Source organism: Mesocricetus auratus, unplaced genomic scaffold (assembly GCF_017639785.1).
Source record: "Mesocricetus auratus isolate SY011 unplaced genomic scaffold, BCM_Maur_2.0 Super-Scaffold_100020, whole genome shotgun sequence".
NCBI lineage: Eukaryota > Metazoa > Chordata > Mammalia > Rodentia > Cricetidae > Mesocricetus > Mesocricetus auratus.
Window position 1 is genome coordinate 17,915,309 of NW_024429201.1, and position 21,809 is coordinate 17,937,117.

General features: G+C 40.7%; 1 long non-coding RNA gene across 1 annotated transcript in view; it reads right to left on the reverse strand.

Annotated features, from left to right (window-relative positions):
• The window catches only part of LOC110339280, a 61,664-nt gene extending 40,366 nt beyond the window's left edge, over positions 1 to 21,298 (reverse strand). The window contains exons 1-2 of the long non-coding RNA XR_002381399.2: positions 21,146 to 21,298; positions 10,548 to 10,631 (exon numbers count right to left, since the gene is read on the reverse strand). This is a non-coding gene — a long non-coding RNA (uncharacterized LOC110339280). The remainder of the gene's footprint in view (positions 1 to 10,547; positions 10,632 to 21,145) is intronic.
• Between the last annotated feature and the right edge of the window lie 511 nt (positions 21,299 to 21,809).

The window sequence follows — 21,809 nt, forward strand, 5'->3', positions numbered from 1 at the left end:
TAGTCAACAAAGCTGAAAGGAGATCTGAAGAGCACTTTGACATCAGACATGGAGATACAGAGTTTGGAGCTTGCTCAGCTGATTTTCTTTCTTGTTTTGGTCCGTCTTTCCTCTCAATCCTCCCTTTCCTACATTTTACAGTGGTAATATATATCCTGTGCCATAACATGTTGGAAAGTTTATGATCTGCTTCTTGATTTTGATTTTATAGGGGACTACATTTAAGAGACTGTATGAATCTCGGAAGAGACTCTGGACTTTTAAGCATTGTTGAGACTGTGACAGACTATGGGGACTTTTGAAGTTGAACTAAATTCAATTTGCATTATATTGTTACAAACTTATGAGGGCAAGAGGGTGGAATATGGCAGTTTGAATGTAATTGGCTTCACTCAGTGTGACAGTCAGTTGACTTCCTGTTGCCTTCAAGACTCTCAGCTCCAGCACTATGTCTGCCTGCATGCTGCCATGGCCCACTGTGATGATAATGGAATGAACCTCTGAAACAATAGAGAGTCACCCCAATTAAAAATAGGGTTTTTGTTTGGTTTGGTTTGATTTGGTTTGGTTTGGTTTTTCCAAGACAGGGTTTCTCTGTGTAGCTTTGGAAACTGTCCTGGAGCTTGCTCCATAGACCAGGCTGGCCTCAAACTCACAGAGATCCACCTGCTTCTGCATCCTGACTGCTGGGATTAAAAGTGTGCATCACCACTGCCTGCCCTAATTTTTTATAAGAGTTTATAAATGGTCATGGTGTCTCTTCATAGCTATAAAAACCCTAAGACACCCAGTGTTTGAGACCAATTCCTGTTGCCTATCAAGATGTAGGACTCTTAGCTCCAGCAGCGTGTCTGCCTGCATGCCACAAGTCACACCATGATGATAATGGGCTCCACCTCCAAAAATGTAAGCCACCCCAATTAAATGGTTTTCCTTTTAAAAAAGGAATACTATTTTTTTTTTGTTTTTTGTTTTTTGTTTTACGAGACAGGGTTTCTCTGTTTTGGAGGCTGTCGGTCCAGCCTGGCCTCGAACTCACAGAGATCCACCTGCCTCTGCCTCCCGAGTGCTGGGATTAAAGGCGTGCGCCACCAACGCCCGGCAAAAAAAGGAATACTATTACACCACTGACACAGCTTTAATTTATTGTAATGAAATCTAGCTATTTCTAAACCATAGGCTTGTTTATTTTGCTGATGACTTTATTTCAGAAAAAAGTGGTTGTTTTTTGATTTTTGATCCCATTATTTTTATTTTTATATCTAAAATATTCTGAAGAATTTTGTGGGTTTCAGAAAACTGTCAAGCACATCCTTGAAAACAATAGAGAAGAAAATAAAAAGATTAAGAACCCATGTTTATAAGCAAAAAATGCAAGAATTGGAAGAAGAAACATACCAAAAAAGGCAGGAAATGGAAGAAGAAACAAAGCAAAAAATACAAGAAATGGTAGAAAAAACAAAGCAAAAAATGAAAAAAATGGAAGAAGAAACAAACCAAAAAAGGCAGGAAATGGAAGAAGAAACAAAGCAAAAAATGCAAGAAATGGAAGAAAGAACAAACCAAAAAATTCATAAAAGGCAACAAACAGACGAAAAGATGAACAGAAAATTGCAAGAAGCAATGCAAACACTGCAATGGTTGAAAACTGAAATAGAGACATTAAAAAAAACACAATCTGAAGAAAGACAGAAAATAGAAAAGCTGGACAAACAGTCAGGCACTACCAATACAAGCATTACCAACAGAATAGAAGAGATGGAAGAGAGAATCTCAAGTGTTGAAGATAGGCTAGGAGAAATGGATTCATCAACCAAAGAAAACCTTAAATCCAACAAATCCTTAACACAAAATATCCAGGAAATATGGGACACCATGAAAAGACCAAACCTAAGAATAATAGGTATAGAAGAAGGAGAAGAAATCCACCTCAAAGGGGCAGAAGGCATATTCAACAAAATCATAGAAGAAAACTTTCCCAACCTTAAGAAAGACATGCCAATGAAGGTACAAGAAGCCTACACAGAACACCAAATAGAGTGGACCACAAAAAAAAATCCCCTCGCCACATAATAATCAAGACCCCAAACATACAGAATAAAGAAAGAATATTAAGAGCAGCTAAGGAAAAAGGTCAAGTAACATATAAAGGCAGACCTATCAGAATTACACCTGATTTCTCCATGGAAACTCTGAAAGCCAGAAGGTCCTGGTTAGATATTCTACCTACACTAAGAGACCATGGATGCCAGCCCAGACTACTATACCCCGCAAAGCTCTCAATCACTACAGACAGAGAAAACAAGATATTCCATGACAAAACTAGATTCAAGCAATATGTGTCCACTAACCCAGCCCTACAGAAAATTTTGGAATGAAAACTCCAACCCAAGGAAGCTAACTACAACCAGAAAAACATAAGCATTAGAGAATCCCTCTCTACCAACAGCCAAAAGAACAAAGGGGTGAAATTCCACATATAATTCCACCAACACCAACCATCGCAAATCGAAGAAGGATGAGCAATCAATGGTCATTAATATCCCTCAATATTAATGGCCTTAACTCACCCATAAAAAGACACAGACTAGCAGAATGGATTCGAAGACAGAACCCTTCCTTCTGCTACATACAAGAAACACACCTCACCCTCAAAGACAGACATTACCTGAGAGTTAAAGGTTGGGAAAAAATTTTTCAATCAAATGGACCCAAGAAACAAGCAGGGGTAGCAATCCTAATATCTAACAAACTAGACTTTAAAATAAAATCAATCAAAAGAGATGAAGGAGGTCATTACATACTCATCACAGGTGAAACCCACCACTTTCACCAGTAGACAGGAATACCAGACAGAAACTCAACAAAGAAGCAAAGGGTCTAATAGAAGTAATGACCCAACTGGGATTAACAGATATCTATAGAACATTTCATCCACATAAAAAAGAATATACCTTCTTCTCACCACCACATGGAACCTTCTCAAAAATCGACCACATACTTGGCAACATATCAAACCTCAGCAGCTACAAAAAAATTGGAATAACTCCATGCATCTTATCAGACCACCATGCTTTAAAACTAGAATTCAAAAACAACACAAATTGCAGAATACCTACAAACTCATGGAAATTGAATAATGCTCAACTGCACCATCCCTGGGTCAAAGAGGAAATAAAAAGAGAAATTAAAGACTTCCTCGAATTCAATGAGAATGAAGACACAACATACCCAAACCTATGGGACACTTTGAAAGCAGTGCTACAGGGGAAGTTCATAGCACTAAGCGCTCACATGAAGAAACAGGAGAACAGTTATACCAGAGAATTAACATCACAGCTGAAAGCTCTAGAACACAAAGAAGCAAACTCCCCCAGGAGGAGTAGACGCCAGGAAATAATCAAATGGAGGGCTGAAATCAATAAAGTAGAAACCAGGAAAACAATACAAAGAATCAATGCAACGAAGAGTTGGTTCTTTGAGAAAATCAACAAGATAGACAAACCTTTGTCCAAACTTACCAAACAGCAGAGAGTGAACACGCAAATTACCAAAATCAGAAATGAAAAGGGGGACATAACAACAGACTCTGAGGAAATCCAGAGAATCATTAGGTCATACTTTGAAAACCTGTACTCCACAAAATTCGAAAATTTAAAGGAAATGGATGACTTCCTGGACAGCTATCATTTGCCAAAACTAAATCAAGAACAGATAAGCAATTTAAATAGACCTATAACCCCTATGGAAATAGAAGCTGTCATCAAAAGTCTCCTAACCAAAAAAAGCCCAGCTCCAGATGGCCTCAGTGCAGAATTCTACCAGAAATTCAAAGAACAGCTTATACCAATTCTTCTCAAAGTGTTCCACACAATAGAAGTAGAAGGGTCTTTGCCAAACTCTTTCTATGAGGCTTCAATAACCTTGATCCCCAAGCCACACAAAGATACAACTAAGAAAGAGAACTTCAGACCAATATCCCTCATGAACATTGATGCAAAAATACTCAATAAAATACTGGCAAATCGGATCCAAGAACACATCAAAACAATCATTCACCACGATCAAGTAGGTTTCATCCCAGGGATGCAGGGATGGTTCAACATACGAAAATCCATCAACGTAATCCACCATATAAACAAGCTGAAAAACAAAAATCACATGATCATCTCACTAGATGCTGAAAAAGCCTTTGACAAAATCCAACACCCCTTCATGATAAAGGTCTTGGAGAGAGCTGGGATAACAGGGACATACTTAAACATAATAAAAGCTATATACAGTAAACCAACAGCCAACATCAAACTAAATGGACAGAAACTCAATGCAATTCCTCTAAAATCAGGAACAAAACAAGGCTATCCTCTCGCTCCCTACCTTTTCAACATGGTACTTGAAGTTCTAGCTATTGCCATACGACAACAAAGGGGGATCAAGGGGATACAAATTGGGAAGGAAGAGGTCAAACTTTCACTGTTTGCAGACGATATGATAGTTTACATCAATGACCCAAAGAACTCTACCAGGGAACTCTTACAGCTGATTAACACCTTCAGCAAAGTGGCAGGCTACAAGATCAACTCAAGAAAATCAGTAGCCCTACTATATACAGATGATAAAAGGGCTGAAAGAGAAATCAGAGAAACATCACCCTTTACAATTGCCACAAACAACATAAAATACCTTGGGGTAACGCTAACCAAACAAGTGAAAGACCTGTATCGTAAGAACTTTGAATCTTTAAAGAAAGAAATTAAAGAAGCCCTCAGAAAATGGAAAGATCTCCCATGCTCTTGGATAGGTAGGATCAATGTAGTAAAAATGGCAATCCTGCCAAAAGCAATCTACAGATTCAATGCAATCCCCATTAAAATCCCAGCACAATTCTTCACAGACCTTGAAAGAACAATAATCAATTTTGTATGGAAAAACAAAAGACCCAGGATAGCCAAAACAACCCTGTTCAACAAGGCAACGTCCGGAGGCATCACCATCCCTGACCTCAAGCTCTATTACAGAGCTATAGTCCTGAAAACAGCTTGGTATTGGCACAAAAATAGACAGGTAGACCAATGGAATCGAATTGAAAACCCGGGTATTAACCCACACACGTACGAACATCTGATCTTTGACAAAGAAGCTAAAAATATACAATGGAATAAAGAAAGCATCTTCAACAAATGGTGCTGGCATAACTGGAGACTGGCATGTAGAAGAATGCGGATCGATCCATGTTTATCGCCATGCACAAAACTTAAGTCCAAATGGATCAAAGACCTCAACATAAATCCAGCCACACTGAACCTCTTAGAAGAGAAAGTGGGTGGTACCCTTGAACGAATTGGTACAGGAGACAGCTTCCTGAACATAACACCAGTAGCACAGACAGTGAGATCAACAATTAATAAATGGGACCTACTGAAACTGAGAAGCTTCTGTAAGGCAAAGGACACAGTCAGCAAGGCAAAAAGGCAGCCCACAAAATGGGAAAAATATTCCCTAATCCCACATCTGACAGAGGGCTGATCTCCAAAATTTACAGAGAACTCAAGAAGCAAGTCTCCAAAACACCAAAGGACCCTATTAAAAAGTGGGCTGCAGAACTAAATAGAGAGTTTTCAATAGAGGAGTCTAAAATGGCTGAGAGGCACTTGAGAAAGTGCTCAACATCCTTAGCCATCCGGGAAATGCAAATCAAAACAACTCTGAGATACCATCTCACTCCTGTCAGAATGGCTAAAATCAAAAACACCAATGACAATTTATGCTGGAGAGGATGTGGTGAAAGGGGGACACTCCTCCATTGCTGGTGGGAGTGCCAACTGGTTCAGCCACTTTGGAAATCAGTATGGAGATTCCTCAGAAAAATGGGAATAAACCTACCACAAGACCCAGCAACTCCACTCTTAGGCATATATCCAAAAGATGCCCATTCATACAACAAAGATGTCTGTTCCACTATGTTCATAGCAGCTTTATTTTAATAGCCAGAACTTGGAAGCAACCTAGATGTCCCTCACCCGAAGAGTGGATAGAGAAAATGTGGTACATCTACACAATGGAATACTATTCAGCAGAAAAAAATAATGGAATCATGAGATTTGCAGGCAAATGGATGACACTAGAAGAAACCATCCTGAGTGAGGTAACCCAGTCACAAAAAGAGAAACATGGCATGTACTCTCTCATATATGGATTTTAGACATAGATCTGGGGAGTGCCAGCCTACAATCCTATGGCCAGAGAGTCTGGGAAACAGAAACTTCATTTAGTGGCTGATCAAAGAAGAGGCAGACTCCCTTGGTTAAGTACTGAGCTGAACTCAAGAAAGCCAGTAACAGAGAGGGAGGACTGATGATCAAAGGGATTAAGACTGGGCTGGTTTAACCCCCAGAAACAGCTGACCAGACAAAGGTTAACTCTTGAATCCCAGGCATCAGCCTGGGAATCCAGCATGGGACTGATCAAGATCCCCTGAATCTGGGTGTCAATGAGGAGGCCTAGGGAATCTATTGAGCCTTGGGTAGCAGATCAGTACCCATCCCAAGTATACACACAGACTTTGGACTCCCATAGAACAATGTGAGGTGCACTCTCACCCTGAACTCTTGGGGAAGGGTCTAGGCCCTGCCCTATATGAAATGACAGACTATGGACACCCCCATGGAGGGCCTCACCCTCCCTGGGGGAATGAGGGGATAATGGGGGGGTTGGGGGGAGGGCACGGGAAGAGGGAGGGAATGGGAGAGGGACCTGGAACTGACTTGTGAAGCAACCTTGTTTCTTATCTAAATTTAAACTGGAAAATAAAAGAAAAAAAAAGAATATCAAGAAAGAATGGGCCCAAAGAAGCTGTAATACCCGGCAAGATATTAAATGTTATAGCTCAAAAAAAAAAAACCTAAACAAAAATACCTAAGTGGGCATGTAAAGGTTCCTCTAGTGAACCATTCCTTTGTAGAAAAGTTGAAAATCTACTAACAGGTTATGATTCATGGAATATCTGTTTGCTGGGATATGGAATACAGTTAGAGATGACGTTGGCAATCTCAGACCGGCCAACATAAATGAACAAAATCTGGTAATATAAATTAGTGACTTGCATGCTTTTTCTTTATCTGACTCATTCCTGACTGGTAGGATCAATCTTTTCAGTATTTGGGTTCTGGTTCAATGAGCCAGAAAAGTAACTTTGTAGTATCAGAATGTCATCCAACTGTATATTTACTTTATTGTAAATAATGGTGAACAGTGGTCAATAAATAGTTTTATATTCCTTTAAAAAAAAAGAGCCCATGTTTAAAAATTGAATGATTCTCTCATTCTCCCTGCAGACAGCATTCTACACTTTGTGCTAGGGAAATTTTTATTTCAAAAAATCTTCATTTCCTTATCACTACAAAACAAAACCTTACCATCTTACCTGACCTGTTACAACCTTACAATCATTTGCAGATTCCCTTCACTCATATAAATGCTATTTTCAATCCCACCTTCCATATACACCCTTTCAAGACAGGGTTTCTCTGTGTAGCTTTGGAGCCTGTCCTGGCACTCACTCTGTAGACAAGGCTGGCCTAGAACTCACAGAGATCTGCCTGCCTCAGCCTCCAGAGTGCCGGGAATAAAGATGCGCACCACCCCCACCCCACCAACAGTGCAGTTTTTATTCCATGAACCTAGATCCCAGTAAGCTTTCTTCCAGCCCACCACTGGTCCTTCTGCTCTCAATCGAACACCTTCTACCTTAGAAACACTAACAATTTACCTTTGTCACTTTCTGTGTTTCCTGGACACCATCAACCTCCCTGTGATCCATTGATATCTGGCACACAGGAAGGTACCTCTTCATTGTATCCTTCAGAACCTGTGCCATCTTCTGAGATAACTCAGGTCCCTCACTCCTGTCACACAATTCTACACATGCTGGACTCCCCCAGCTCATCTGATTTGCACATCGGCAACCATTCCTGTGGTTCACAGAGCGCTATGACCCTAAATTAAGTCTAATGCCCATTTTCTGAACATTTCCACATATCCTACCAGCTATTAACATTATTTATTTCATGGAATCCTACTGACCTATTACATCCTTGCCTACTTTGAATCTTCACTAAAGACAAAGACCAAAGTACTTATTGAAAATATATTCTTTCCAATAAAACAGAATTTGTGTTCCCATCTCCCCTTCAAGTCTAATATAAGCCATAAGAATCCTTACATCCTTGATCTATAAGAAGGATTAAGATGGAGCCTGCCACAAAAAAAGACAGATAGACCAATGGAATCGAGTTGAACACCCCAACATTAACCCATACACTTATGAACACCTGAACTCTTACAAAGAAGCTAAAATTATACAATGGAAAACAGAAAGCATATTCAACAAATGGTGCTGGCATAACTGGAGGCTGACATGTAGAAGACTGCAGATAGATCCATGTGTATCACAATGCACAAAACTTAAATCCAAATGGATCAAAGACCTCAACATAAATCCAGCCACACTGAACCTCTTAGAAGAGAAAGTGGGAGGCATCCTTGAATGAATTGGTACAGGAGACCGCTTCCTGAACATAACTCCAATAACACAGACACTAAGATCAACAATTAATAAATGGACCTCCTGAAACTGAGAAGCTTCTGTAAGGCAAAGGACACAGTCAGCAAGACAAAAAGGCACCCCGCCTTTTTGGGAAAAGATATTCACTAACCCCACATCTGACAGGGGGCTGATCTCCAAAATTTACAAAGAACTCAAGAAGCAAGTCTCCAAAACACCAAAGGATCCAATCAACAAATGGGGTACAGAACTAAATAGAGAATTCTCAGTAGAGGAGTCTAAAATGGCTGAGAGACACTTAAGAAGTTCTCAATATCCCTATCCATCAGGGAAATGCAAATCAAAACAACTCTAAGATACCATATTACTCCTGTTAGAATGGCTAAAATCAAAAACACCAATGTGAGTTTATGCTGGAGAGGATGTGGAGAAAGGGGAACATTCCTTCCCTGCTGGCGGGAGTGCCGACTTGTACAGCCACTTTGGAAATCAGTATGGAGATTCCTCAGAAAAAATGGCAATCAGTCTACCACAAGACCCAGCAATTCTACTCTTAGGCATATACTCAAAAGATGCAACAAGGATGTCTGTTCCACTATGGTCATAGCAGTATTATTTGTAATAGCCAGAACCTGAAAGCAACCTAGATGCCCCTCAACTGAAGAGTGGATAGAGAAAATGTGGTACATCTACACAATGGAGTACCACAATGAGGGATGCTCTCTCAACGTGGACTCTTGAAGGAGGGCATAGGCCCTACCCTGGATGACATGACAGACTCTTGAGATCCACCATGGAGGGCTTCACCCTCCCTGGGGATTTGAGTGTAGATTGGGTGGGGAGCTGGGAGCCCTGGTGGTGAGGGATGGGATGAGGAGAGGGAAAGGGAACAGGGATTGACATGTGAAACAAATTTGTTTCTAACTTAAATTTTAAAAAAGGAAAAGAAAAAAATGATGGAGCCTGAGAGAAGGGGATTATAGAAGGAAACATAATGCCTAGATCTAAGTGTGATGCTATCATTCTGCCTAGATGGTCAGCTCCCTGATGCTCAAGGACTTCTACCCTACTGCATAGAAAAAGCAAGAACTGTCTATTTCACCTGCAAGAGCTTGTTCATGATAGATGCTGAATAAATAATTGTCTGGTGAATGAATTAACAAAGATTCTTTGTATATTTGGAGCAAGCCAAAATTCTAGCATTTGGAGTATTTATTGCTAACTCTTATACATCTATTCTCATTCAATCACACGACCCTTCATGACTTTTCTTCCCCTAAAAGAGCTTGAGTTCCTAACAGGTTTTCTAGCTTCCATAAATATTCCAGTGTTGCAAACACAACCTGCACCCCATAAATATTTGTTGGGTACATTTTACAAGCCACCCTCATTACCATACTGAAGTTTTTATTATTTCTATTATCTCAATAGTTGCATTGTGACTCATCATAGCCCAAATGGTAACAGTGACTATTATAACTGAAAACAGTAAGGAGAAATAATAACAGTTGTTAGTAATACTTTATTTTTAATTTAAAAATAAATTATTTCATAGTTATAAAGCACACTAGCTATTGTTTATAGGTATTAGGGCAACTAAACTAATATTAGTTGAACCTGAGCTAACGAGCCTAAGAAAGAAGAAATTGAAAAACAAGCTGTATAAAATAGCATTTGGAAAATCAAACTTATTTATAGTCATTGATTACATATATCACATATAATCCTTATATAATATATAATTATATTATATGAAATATATATGTATATATATTATGCTTATTTATTTATAAAGCATTAATGGCAACCAACAGGCCACAACTTCTCACAGGAGAGCTGAGGAGAGATCTGAAAAGTCCATCAAGTAAAATCAACCCCTGATGAAGGAAGGGCTCTGCAGGAGGACATCTTTGGATGAGCTTCATTAACTTGACCTTCTATACTACAGAAAAATAAACCGCTTGAGAGAATGTATATCACTGACCCAGTATTTTGAGGTCCTTTGAATTTCAGTGAAATCCAAATGTGGCCAAAGTGAGTCCTTCATTCCAGGAAAATCCAGAGAAACCTAGAAAAGGGTACACAAGTCTGTTCTGTCCCCAATTTTTTTTCACAAGGTAATTTACATACTATACAATCTAAATTTACATATTGTATTTATATACTAATATTTAGATACTATATGATCAACTCATATGGAGTTAATATCCACTGCTTTTAATATACTCACTGGACTATACAACCATTTTTAGCATATTCTCATTTCTACGCATTGTGTCCCATTCATGGTCACCTCCCAATCCTCTTGCTCTATAGCCCTCAACAAACACTATTCTACTTTCTGTCTCTACAGTTCTGTCTGCTTTGCACCACAGATAAGTGGGGTCATAAAGTATATTGTCCTTGATGATTGGCTTCTTTCTCTTAACATTCTGTTCAAAATTCACCCATGTTACAGCATATGTCTGCACTACAATCAGTCAATCAGTATTGCATTGCTATTTAAGGCCAAATAGCATTCCATTGTATGGATGTAACACATTAAAATCATGTTTTGAGAATAACCACTCTGTGTCTGTTAACACCTCACCTAAATCATTCTATGAAATCTCTGTTTTCCAGATGTTTAGGTAAACAGAATAATTAATGTCTATGAAACTGACAGATTATTTCTCCTTATTTTCACTTCATCACTTGGATAGTCACTACATTCATACTTACTCATAGAGTTCTTAGGGTTATTATAATTTATTTCAGAGCAGTACAGTGTGATTTCCCACAGGAATAACTAACTATCCATTAGGTGTCACAAGGACATAAGATCATTAACAACTTTCTTTTAAATTTGATTAGGTTTTTCATTGCAAATGTGATTGACATTTATTTTAACCAATTAAAAATATGGAGGTGAATTATTAAGTTCTTCATCTTCCTCTCAGGTTTCTACCTGTCCTCAAGCCTCACCAGGATAAATTGTGTTATGTGTCTTTTCAAACTGATGCCTGTGCTCACAGTAATTTAAGCAATAAAAAAGGTCACAAAGAAAGGTTTCTTTTACATTTTTCTCTATTATGTGTTATACATACAAATCTACAAGTTACTTTTTTCCTTTCTTTGTCTTGTTTGTTTGTTGTTGTTCTAGGGTTTTTTGTTTGGTTGGTTTGTGGTTTGGGTTTTTGTTTTGTTTTTAACAGTCTTAATTTGTGTCACAGGCTTACCTAGAATTTACTATGTAGGCAGGGCTAGCCTCAAACGCATGTGAATCATGCTGTTTCAGCCTCCTATCTACTGAACTTTCTGTATGTGCCATCATACCCAGCCAAAATATCATGTTGTCATCTTTCCAAACCAATCCATATATTGTTCAGTTTTTCTTCTTAGCATCCATGCAACACCCCATAGCATAAATACACTCCAGTCATTATATTCAACTCTTCAACAACTGGTGTGCATTCAAATCACTTTCACTGATCATTATACAATAGCTTGAATAAAGCTTCTTTTAATAATAACTTATGAGTAATGATACCCAATAAGCGGTTGTTACATTCTATCCATGTTCCATTATCCAATCCTTTACATCCTTTACCTGGGCAAACAAACATGCTAAAATAAATATGCAGAATAGGCAATCTACAAGAAGGACTTTAAGGAGCTACAGAGAGGCTTAGTGGCTAAGGTGCTTGCTGCCTAAGCAGACATAAAAGCTGGGTATGGCAGTGAGGACTTGTAACGCCAGCACTGGGGATTGGAGATTGACAGATCCTGGATGCTTGCTCACCAGCCAGTCTAGCTGAAATGGCAAGCTGCAGACTGAAAGACCCTGTCAAAAAAAACACAGTGTAGAGCACCTAATGTCACTCTCAGGCCTCTATACTGGTGAGCAGACAATAAATGAAGAATTCCAAGCAGAAGAAATTTGGAAGAAAAGAAACTAATTCAGGGAATGAAGGAGATAATGACTGGCCATTCCAATCTGGAATGAACTGGACTGGATGACTGGACAGGAAAATAGAAACAACACAAAAGAAGAGCATGGAGAAAATGATCAGACCGGAAGTCAGGAATGGTGCACCTCCTTGGAAAACTGTTCCAAACAGACACCCAGGCAGATGGCGGTGACAGACCAAGCTCTCTTTCCTTGGTAAAAGAGGTTAGCATTCTCCTTCAGAAAGCATCTTCTTTCTCAAACATTTTTTAAAATAAAATTTAAAAATATGATTATGGCTTATTACTGGATTCTAAATTAGTATAAATAAAAACATGTTCAAGACTGGCTATGGGAGAACATGGTAAAGCCATGTAACATGCTGGTGTGACTTTCAGATCATCCCGGAACCTGGCTCATGTAACAGTTCTGCCCATTTCCGGGGTGAACTTGCTGCTGAGTGCATTTGTGTTCAGGGAAACTTCTTGGTGAGCTCCCCTCAAAGGATTTTAGTCCTTATTGTTTTGCTCTGGTGTAGTTTTTACAGATAGTTTGTGATGTTTTTTAGACATGATCTGGCTACGTAGCCCAGGCTGGGCTTGAATTCCCCATTCTCAAAACTGCAAAGTATTAGGATTACAGGTGTGCTTCACCTTGCCTGACTCTCCACTAGGTTTTAATTTCTAGTTTAAGCTTAGGAAGCCTACATGTTAGACATTGCTTGATGTTCCTGAACCATGGGTTCTATGATATCTTGCAGTTGGCCCCTGTGAGCATGGCTAAATTGACTAGACACCTCACACATGGTTCCCCCTTCCTGTGAGCCAGATCAACCTGGAAAGAACGTTGGGAAAATGAAAATTATTCCCCTGATTTTGTTTTTTTTTTCTGGAAATGCTGCATGGAAAAAGATCTTATCCAGAGGGAGAACTTCTGGATTTTATTGGCTCACTAAAACATAAACCATTTAGTGGCAAAAAATAATTGAGATTAAGCTTTCTTTCATCTGTTTGCACATGTCAACCAAAAATAGCAAAGTATATATAAGGAAAAAAACTGTTTATGTAAAAAAGAAAATTTATACCCAAAAGCCACGGTCTTCTGTTGCTAGTGTTAGTTCATAGGATTTTTTTTCCAGGTGGTTTATCCTATTTCTACAACAACGTGAAGGAGACTTGTGGTTGCCTGTCAAGCCCAAGAATGCTTGCAAGTTTTGTAAAGGACTTACTGAAGAGAGGTGAACACTGACAGCTACCAACCAAAGATTCCACAGAATCCCAGTCAAGTAAACAAATATGCTCACTGAGATTTAACATTCTCTTACAGGATAGAAAGATGTATTAATTCCCTTAATTGACAGTCTCTTTATTTCCTTTTACCAAGCTATAGATGGTCCCCAAAATAACCTCAAGATGTATTCAGTTTTGGAAAGCACCCAGCTATTTCCTCTGTGGCCTCTCGGGTCCTGCCAACCTTCATCTTCTACAAGGGAGCACATTTAAATCTTTCAAGGGGCCTTTTATAACCAGGGCCACCCTGTTTCTCTTCACAGGAGATCCTGAAAGCCTGTTTGTCAAGAGCGAGGAGGGGCCTATCAGGCCCTGCCACAAGCCGAGAGGAGGCCCACCTGCTCAGTCCCCAGACCAAAGATGACAGCAAGTCACTCCTGTTGTTTCTGTTCCTTCCAACAGCACTGAAACCAAAGTGTTTCATATCTGAACTTCAAAAATAGATTTCACCTTTTCCCGGTAATGCTATACAAAGCCTCTACTACTAAGCTACATCTCTAGCACTCGACCATCTATAGAGAAATAGATTGTCATTTAGCAGCAAGAAGTTGTCGATTTGACACAAACTCACATTTCATTAATGATGTCTAACAGAGCCTCTGGTGCTAACTCAATATCATGCATTACTTATACAAGTCAGGAGTTGGAGACAGTGTGGCCTGCATTATGAACAAGCCTCTGATTTCTAAGGTTGAGTACCTTGTACAGAAAGTAGTGACTCACCCCATACCCCTGCTGCTCCAGTCCCTGGCCCAGGTCAAGCATGGGCATATTGCCACTCTGACTTCAGTACTTCCTGTATCCTCAGCTAAGGATCTGGTATTCCCTTCACTGTTTAAGGCCTTCCAGAGTGAGTCTACACACAGCCATCAGAATTGGGTCATTTTCCCCAAACACGGGTTCCTATGTACCTTTTTTCTATGGGTTTTGAACTCTTTGATTGCGGAAACGGGATCTAATTCCTCTCTTTTCAGCTTTGGTGTTGACAGGCAGTGTAGATAAGAGATGCTCAATAAAGATTCATTAGCAATAGCAGAAGAGTACAATTAGTACTACCTTAAAGATCAAGAAACTGAGGTTCATATAATTACTCAACCTCATATACACAGTAAGTAGTAGAGAATAGATTGAAAGAAAGCTTCATTGAATACCAGAACCCAGACAGTATTACATATCAGATAAATGGACATAAGTGTTTATAAAGCCTTATTAACCCTTCAGTGCTGCTAGCAATAATCCTGCAGAAAATGAGACCAAGAGCCAAGCCCTTGGAAAAATTTTAAGCTATTGTAGTTCCTCCTTATCCTGGATACTCTGTGTATCAGAAGACTGCACTGCCAGTGGGTAATGCTGCTTCTGAGATTAGCACTTACCTATTCCTGTGCTTGTAGGTGGGCACCAAACACTGCTCTTGCAGTTTCACATTTTGTTCTTGGAAGCGCCAATGCAATATATGCTATAGGGACCCCGGTAAGAGACACAGTTACAATGCGCTTCTAATTCATCCAATAATCGTGAGGCCTTTCACATGCTGTTTACTTGGCTCCCATTTAACTCCCCTGCACACAATCACCATCGTTTAGCTCCCAGCAGCTCTACATGCTGAGCGGATGATGAACTATTTCCAGGCGCTAACTTCAACCTGCAAATGGCCTCATCATCACTTCCCCACACGCAGGCTCTGATGTTCCCAGGTGTTATGTAAAGTTCAGTTACTAAGCTTTCTGGGCTGAGAGCAGCCTGCCTTCCTGGAACTGTGGGAGCAGCTGGGGAAAATGTAAGCCATTAGCTTGCTTCTAAGGCTTTGAGACATGAAGCTCCACCAGGCTTACCACCAATTAAGTTTGTTCTTGCTGCAGCTCCTTCCAACTCCTGCTCTGGGTAGGTTTCTTTCTGCATATCCCAAATCCAGTACAGTTTCCTTTCTGGGACTGAATCATAAATTACAAGGTGTAATCTGAAGGAAAACATTTATTTTGGAGTCTCATTAACAACTCAGAGGAGAGCTATAGTGTTTATTCCCATCATGGTGGAGCAGACATCTACAGATGTGAAAAAGGCCCTCATTATAATCCTTAAACACACACACAAGTGCACACACATAGGTGTGAACACACACACACCCCACCACCAGCAGCATTCTCACCATCAGTATAACAGTAAAAGTGCCACAGATAGGCAGAACTAAGAAACACTTCACTAAAGACAGTCTATTGCAATCCTCTTCAAACACTGGGTTTGAAGCTCTATTTAATGATTTATTGACACTGGCCACTGTACTTAGTTATTCACCCTATAAACTAACTTTTAAGATACGGTCTCTCAGCCTTCTCTGTGGTTCAGGGGCTAAGGCTCTGCAGACCACATTTTGCCTTTGCCAAGTGGTTCTATAATCAACTCCATCAATAGAGGATCCTAGAAAGAAACTGCAAGGTAGAAAGTGAAGGAATCAGCAGTTCCTCCCTTTCCTTCTTATTCGCATCACCCCAACAATAGTCCTTAAACATGGAAGTGTCAGTTGTTTCGATCTCCTCCAAAATCTGGACCTGCACAGTCACCCCGCTGGACTCTCTCCTAACTACTGAGGTGTCTGCATCAGCTGAGTGGTAACCCCTTTTCTTAGGGTTTCTATTACTGTGAAAAGACACCATGACCATAGCAACTCTTATAAAGGAAAACATTTCATTGGGGCTGTCATACAGTTCAGAGGTTTAGTCCACTGTTGTCGTGGTGAGAACAATGGTGGCACACAGGCAGACATGGTACTGGAGAGGTAGCTGAGAGTTCTACATCTTGATCTGTGGGCAACAGAAGGAGACTGTCACACTAGGCACAGCTTCAGCATATGAAAGCTCAAAACCCACTTCCACAATGACACACTTCGTCCAACAAGTCTACATCTACTCCAACAAGGCCACATTTCCTAATAGTGCCCCTCACTATGGGCCAAGCGTTCAAACACGAGTCTATGGGGGTCATTCCTATACAAAGCATCACACCCCTCCTCAAAGGTCTGAGTCCCAGCTCTGCACCAGTGCCCTTTGACCTTCTAGCTCTACCTACTGCTTTGTGCTCCCAGTCTGCTGGTGGAAGATTCTTCAGAGAATTACTAAGCGGGCTACCTTGCTATTTCTTTCACCATTCTCAGCATTGCCTCCTTTCTAAAATAGGGCTAAGCAACTCCCTGTGTCCAGTGTCCCCTTTTGGCAGAGCTGTGGGGGTTTCCATTATCCCTGCCAACACTGAAGTGTAAGTGCTGCTTTGATTATACTTTCCTGCCTCATCCTCCAAGTCAGACTGCTTTGATCCTGCAGCACTCATCTTCTGGCCCTCGAACTCTCCTCTCTGGATGGCAATTCATGTCGGTGAACAGGGATAGAGGTGGAGACAGGGAGACACAGCCTTGAACATCCTACACTCTAGAAACAAGCAGCAGTGTCAGAGCACAAACTCTTAACTGGCTCACTTAGGGAATGGGGCTCATGGAGGCCAAACAGACACCTCCCAGGGAGCCTGTTCCAAAGTCAAAGCAAGCAGGAAGGTTTTGTTGTTTGAGTACTTGGAAAGGGGGCCTGAAACCCAGTGAGCAGCATGACATAAGGAACTGCAGACAATGGGACAAAGAATGAGCAAGCTTAAGATGACCACCAGGACGAAATTACTGCCCTCTGTGACTCCCCACCCACCTCCATTTACCTCCACGGACAAGGAAATCCCACCACTTGAAACTTCTTGATTCATCTCTCTCAGCCATCTCCAAGGTTCCACTCTAGAACTTCTGTGAGGGGACTGACTAAGTTGGAGGATCTCAGTAAACGCTGTATTGAGAATTATATCCCAGCCACCCCTTTACTCAGATTTGGAGGTTATGGAGAGGATCTGATAAGATGAGGACTTTTTTTTTAAAATGGTATAATTCTGGAACATTCTGTAGAACAAATATGCAAACAGCGTCTTATCAGATGCTCTTGATTTAAATCTTGGATTTGCCTCTTTCTAGCTTGGGACTGAAGCCAGTAACTCGGGGTCCTCAAGCTTCAGTGTCTTCACATGTAAAACAGTAGTAATAGCCTTGCAGTCATTCTATTAAGGCAAAATATATCCCTTGGTATAATATATGGGCAGCTAGTCTACTTGACGGTGGAAGGTTTTGACTGAGCCTGGTTTGAGGTGTTTACCTGTCATCTCAGAACCTAGCAAACATCTATCTTTCCTTGGTTTTTATAAATCAGGCCCAAAGCCTTATTCCTGGCCTCCATTTCCCTTCAAAGGCCTTCACTACTCACCTACATCCTAAGGACTCCTCTCCACCATCTTCTAGAATGACTAGAAAAGGAAACAGTCACCCCACCTCTGTCACTCTCACAACATCAACAATGATCCTGTAGGGTCTGAACACTACACCGAAGCAGACCCCTGAGGAAGCAAGATTGGCAAGATGGGGAGGACGCCTCAGAGACCATAGGAGCCTTCCTTTGGGACTGATAGCTTCACAGACTCTAGAAGAATGACCTTGGTCTCTGCCCTCTTGTTCTACCTGTGGTAATGGAAGTGTGGAACAACTAATGCTTTCTCCCCAGGCCTCTTTTCAGCCTGAAGAGGAAAAGCAACACACATCTGAACCTTCAGAAAAAAAATGGCCTCCATAAGGCTCTGTGGCAGAGGACAGAAAATTATTTCGCCAGGAAAAGAATCCAGATCTAGAGGGGAGAGAATAACTCCATATAGACAATGGACTTTGAGAGATAATCAGGGGTCACTTAAGTTACTTCTCTTCATGGCTGCCACTTTCACAGGGACCACTAATCCCCTCCACCTTGTCTTGCATGACTCCTTTCTAGCAAACAAGGTGTCAAGAGCACAGTACATGCAGCGTTCAGTATGCCCCAAGGTGTATTCTAAATGCCTACTTGCATCAGTTCCCACCACAACCCAGAAAGTGGTGATTACTGCCCATTTTGAAGATGAAGGAGTTTGGATTTCAGTAAGGCAAATAGCTTGCCTGTGATCCCATCCTAAGAAAGGGGTAGAGCTGGGATTAGGCAGAGCCTTCTGACTCACAGTCTCCACTCTTTTCCACTTAATTATGTTTTTCCAATAAATCATGTTTTCCACCCAAAGAAGTCCCTTCCTAATCCTTGGCAAGGATATCAGAATTCTTGCTATCCAGTGAGAAGTCCCCTGACGCATTTCCCCGGCTCTCTTCTGTTCAATCTAGCTAGAAGATGATTTCAGTGACTATAGCTGCATTTTTTTTAGATGAAGATTTTGGATTCCAATTATTAAATATAATCCCTAAAAACTCATACATCTTGGAACAGAAATCAATTTGGACTATGAAGATGCAAGCTAAGGTTGGGACAGTTCACTCATGGCCTCTTCTCTCTCCATATGATACCTCACAGCTCAGACCCCTGCATGGAGCAGTCTTGCCTCTCCACTGAAGAACTGATGGAAATGTTTCCTGACAGCTGGAAGTCAGAACCAGAAGTTGGAATAATGGAGACTGCACTTCAGATCTGCTTTTGATTTTTTTTGTGCCTCTTTTGTTTTTTAAACCTGTTATCTTTCAGGTCTAGATACTTCTAATGAACCAACAATATCATTTAGTTTTACTTCTCTTCAAAATTGGCTTGTAACTGAGTTAATGGGTAGGACATCTTTAGACTCCTTATCTGCCATGATTTTGAGAAACAGATGGCATACAGATATCAGCTGGTACATCATCCTATCCTCTCACAGAATCCTTGTCAAATAACATCAGGAAGAAAACTTAAAGAGGCTTCCAGCCCTTAGCGGCCCCCTCCATATTAACCTGCCTTTATATTCTCTGCTACCTACACTCAGTCAGAGATGGAGCAGGAGCTTCAGTGGGGGGGGGGTCTCTTGCTTCTGCTCCCATGGAAATAAAAAGCCAACTGAGATCTTGTTGATATTCCAGTAATGTCAAAGTGGTGCTCTAATACTGGCTTTACTTCATTCAAGGCCCCTTCTCGTCCAGCTTGGGCAGCTCGCCGCTCAGCTGATGGCCCAAGTTAACATTGAAGAAAAGAAATAACCCATTAAGATTTCATCTGCTTTCCCAGACACTAAAACTGAAGGAACTCTCATTTAAAAATTGCTCAATTTGGTGCAAAAAAATGACATTATGATTTTCTCAGGCTTTTCCTAAGTCCATTTGATTAGTATTATATTAACACTTCTGTCTGACCAATTGCAGAAATATTTATTGATTACTGAGTACCAAAGCAAAAGGCACAGGCTCAAAGGAATCAACTCAGAGTACACAAGAGGGTACGTAGTTAAAAAGCCCTCACCATATACAGCCTGCTTGTCATCAATAACAGTCCCTAGATACGGAGAGCCATTCCTGTAGTAGGCTATTCACTTTATCCTATGTTATGGGCCATATTTGGTCATCCCTGGTCTTAGCTGCTTGAATTTCTCACATGTTCAGAAGCCAAACAGGGCTGAGAATGATGTCTGTGAAGACAACCTGATGGAGTTCCCCTTCTCCAGCAGGAAGTGTAGACATGTCACCCTTATACATTGCACACAGGGGCAGTTTTTCTTATCCAAAGCAGCTGTGTCCCTGACAATACCAAGGACTAACTCAGTTTCACTTCAACACTAATGAAAAGCCCAGCCTTTGCAATGCCAGCATTGGCACCCTCCCCTATGTCTCTTCACTGGCACCTTCTCACATGTCCCTGTTCTGTTTGTTTGTGGACATCCTCATGACAACAGAAGGAGCCTAATGGCCTGGGAAGCAAACACTAGTATGGAGGCTCTCCAAACCTTGAACTTCCTTAAAGTAACTGTCCTGTAGTGACTTTGGATTAGCCCAGCCCTTCCTTTACATACAGATAATTAATAGGCTTTGTTTTGTCAACCATAAGGAGGAGGAAGGAGACATGTCACTAAACCCATTCCTAGCCCATATAAGAAGCTCAAGTTGGGGAGTCAGGAGAGAGAATTTCTTTGACAGGAGTTTCAGTGCAGTATATCTCACCCACTCCTCAACAAATCCATGGCAGAGGCTTGAGGGGAATGACTTGGGGACTTGGTCTGCACTTTCTAGAATCTTAACATATAGATATTAGTCTATGAGTCACCATCTCCATTAGAATATGGTTAGTGCCAATAGTAGATGTCTGATAAATATCTGTTAAATGATTGGGAGAGTAAAGTATACATGAATGAGTCTGCTAGTTGTGTTTCTCACTGATACAACGATAACCAACAAGAGAAGCTTAAGGAAGGGAACATTTATGTGGCTTGAAAGTCAGGGAGGCAAGACTGGAAGGCAGCTGGTCCCATTGGGCCAACAGTCAGCAGCAGAGAGCAATCACTGTTGATGCTCACCTCACTGTTTCCTTTTTATTCTGTCTGGGACATCAGCTCAAGGGATGGTGCCATTCATACTCAGAGTGGGTCTTCGGTGGTGATTCTAAATCAAGTCAAGTTGACAATGAAAACTAAACTTCACAATGAGTGATGGAAATTTGAAAAGCATAGTAGAATCTATGAATAAAAAGAAAGAAAAAGTACATTGACTACACAGCAGAGAGAATGTGTGTGCATACATGACTATACCAAAGTTTAGTAAATGAGTGAATGTAGTATGGAAATCTCGGTTTTACTGGCCTTCCTTCATATTGGTTATTATGGCTGACAGGTAAACCCCAAATGGCCCAGGATATCTTCCTGTCTTCTTATATGAGTTTTAACCTCACATAAATCCCAGAGAAACCACAAACACTCAGAAGAAAACAAAATTTCCTGAATTAAAAGTCATTTGGGATCTTATTCTAGTAGAAAAGAGAGTCTTGTCCCTGCACATTAAGATGGCTGTGTCTTCTGTTGTCTTCTACCCTTAATAGTTCCATTTTGACCACAGTCCATTCCACAAGAACACTTGACACCGATAGAAAAGGGATGTTACTTCCCATAAGCATCCTTCATGTCAGCCTCTCTAACTTTGTATAAACCCTCTGCTCTGACTCACAAGTGAGACATTTATATGTAC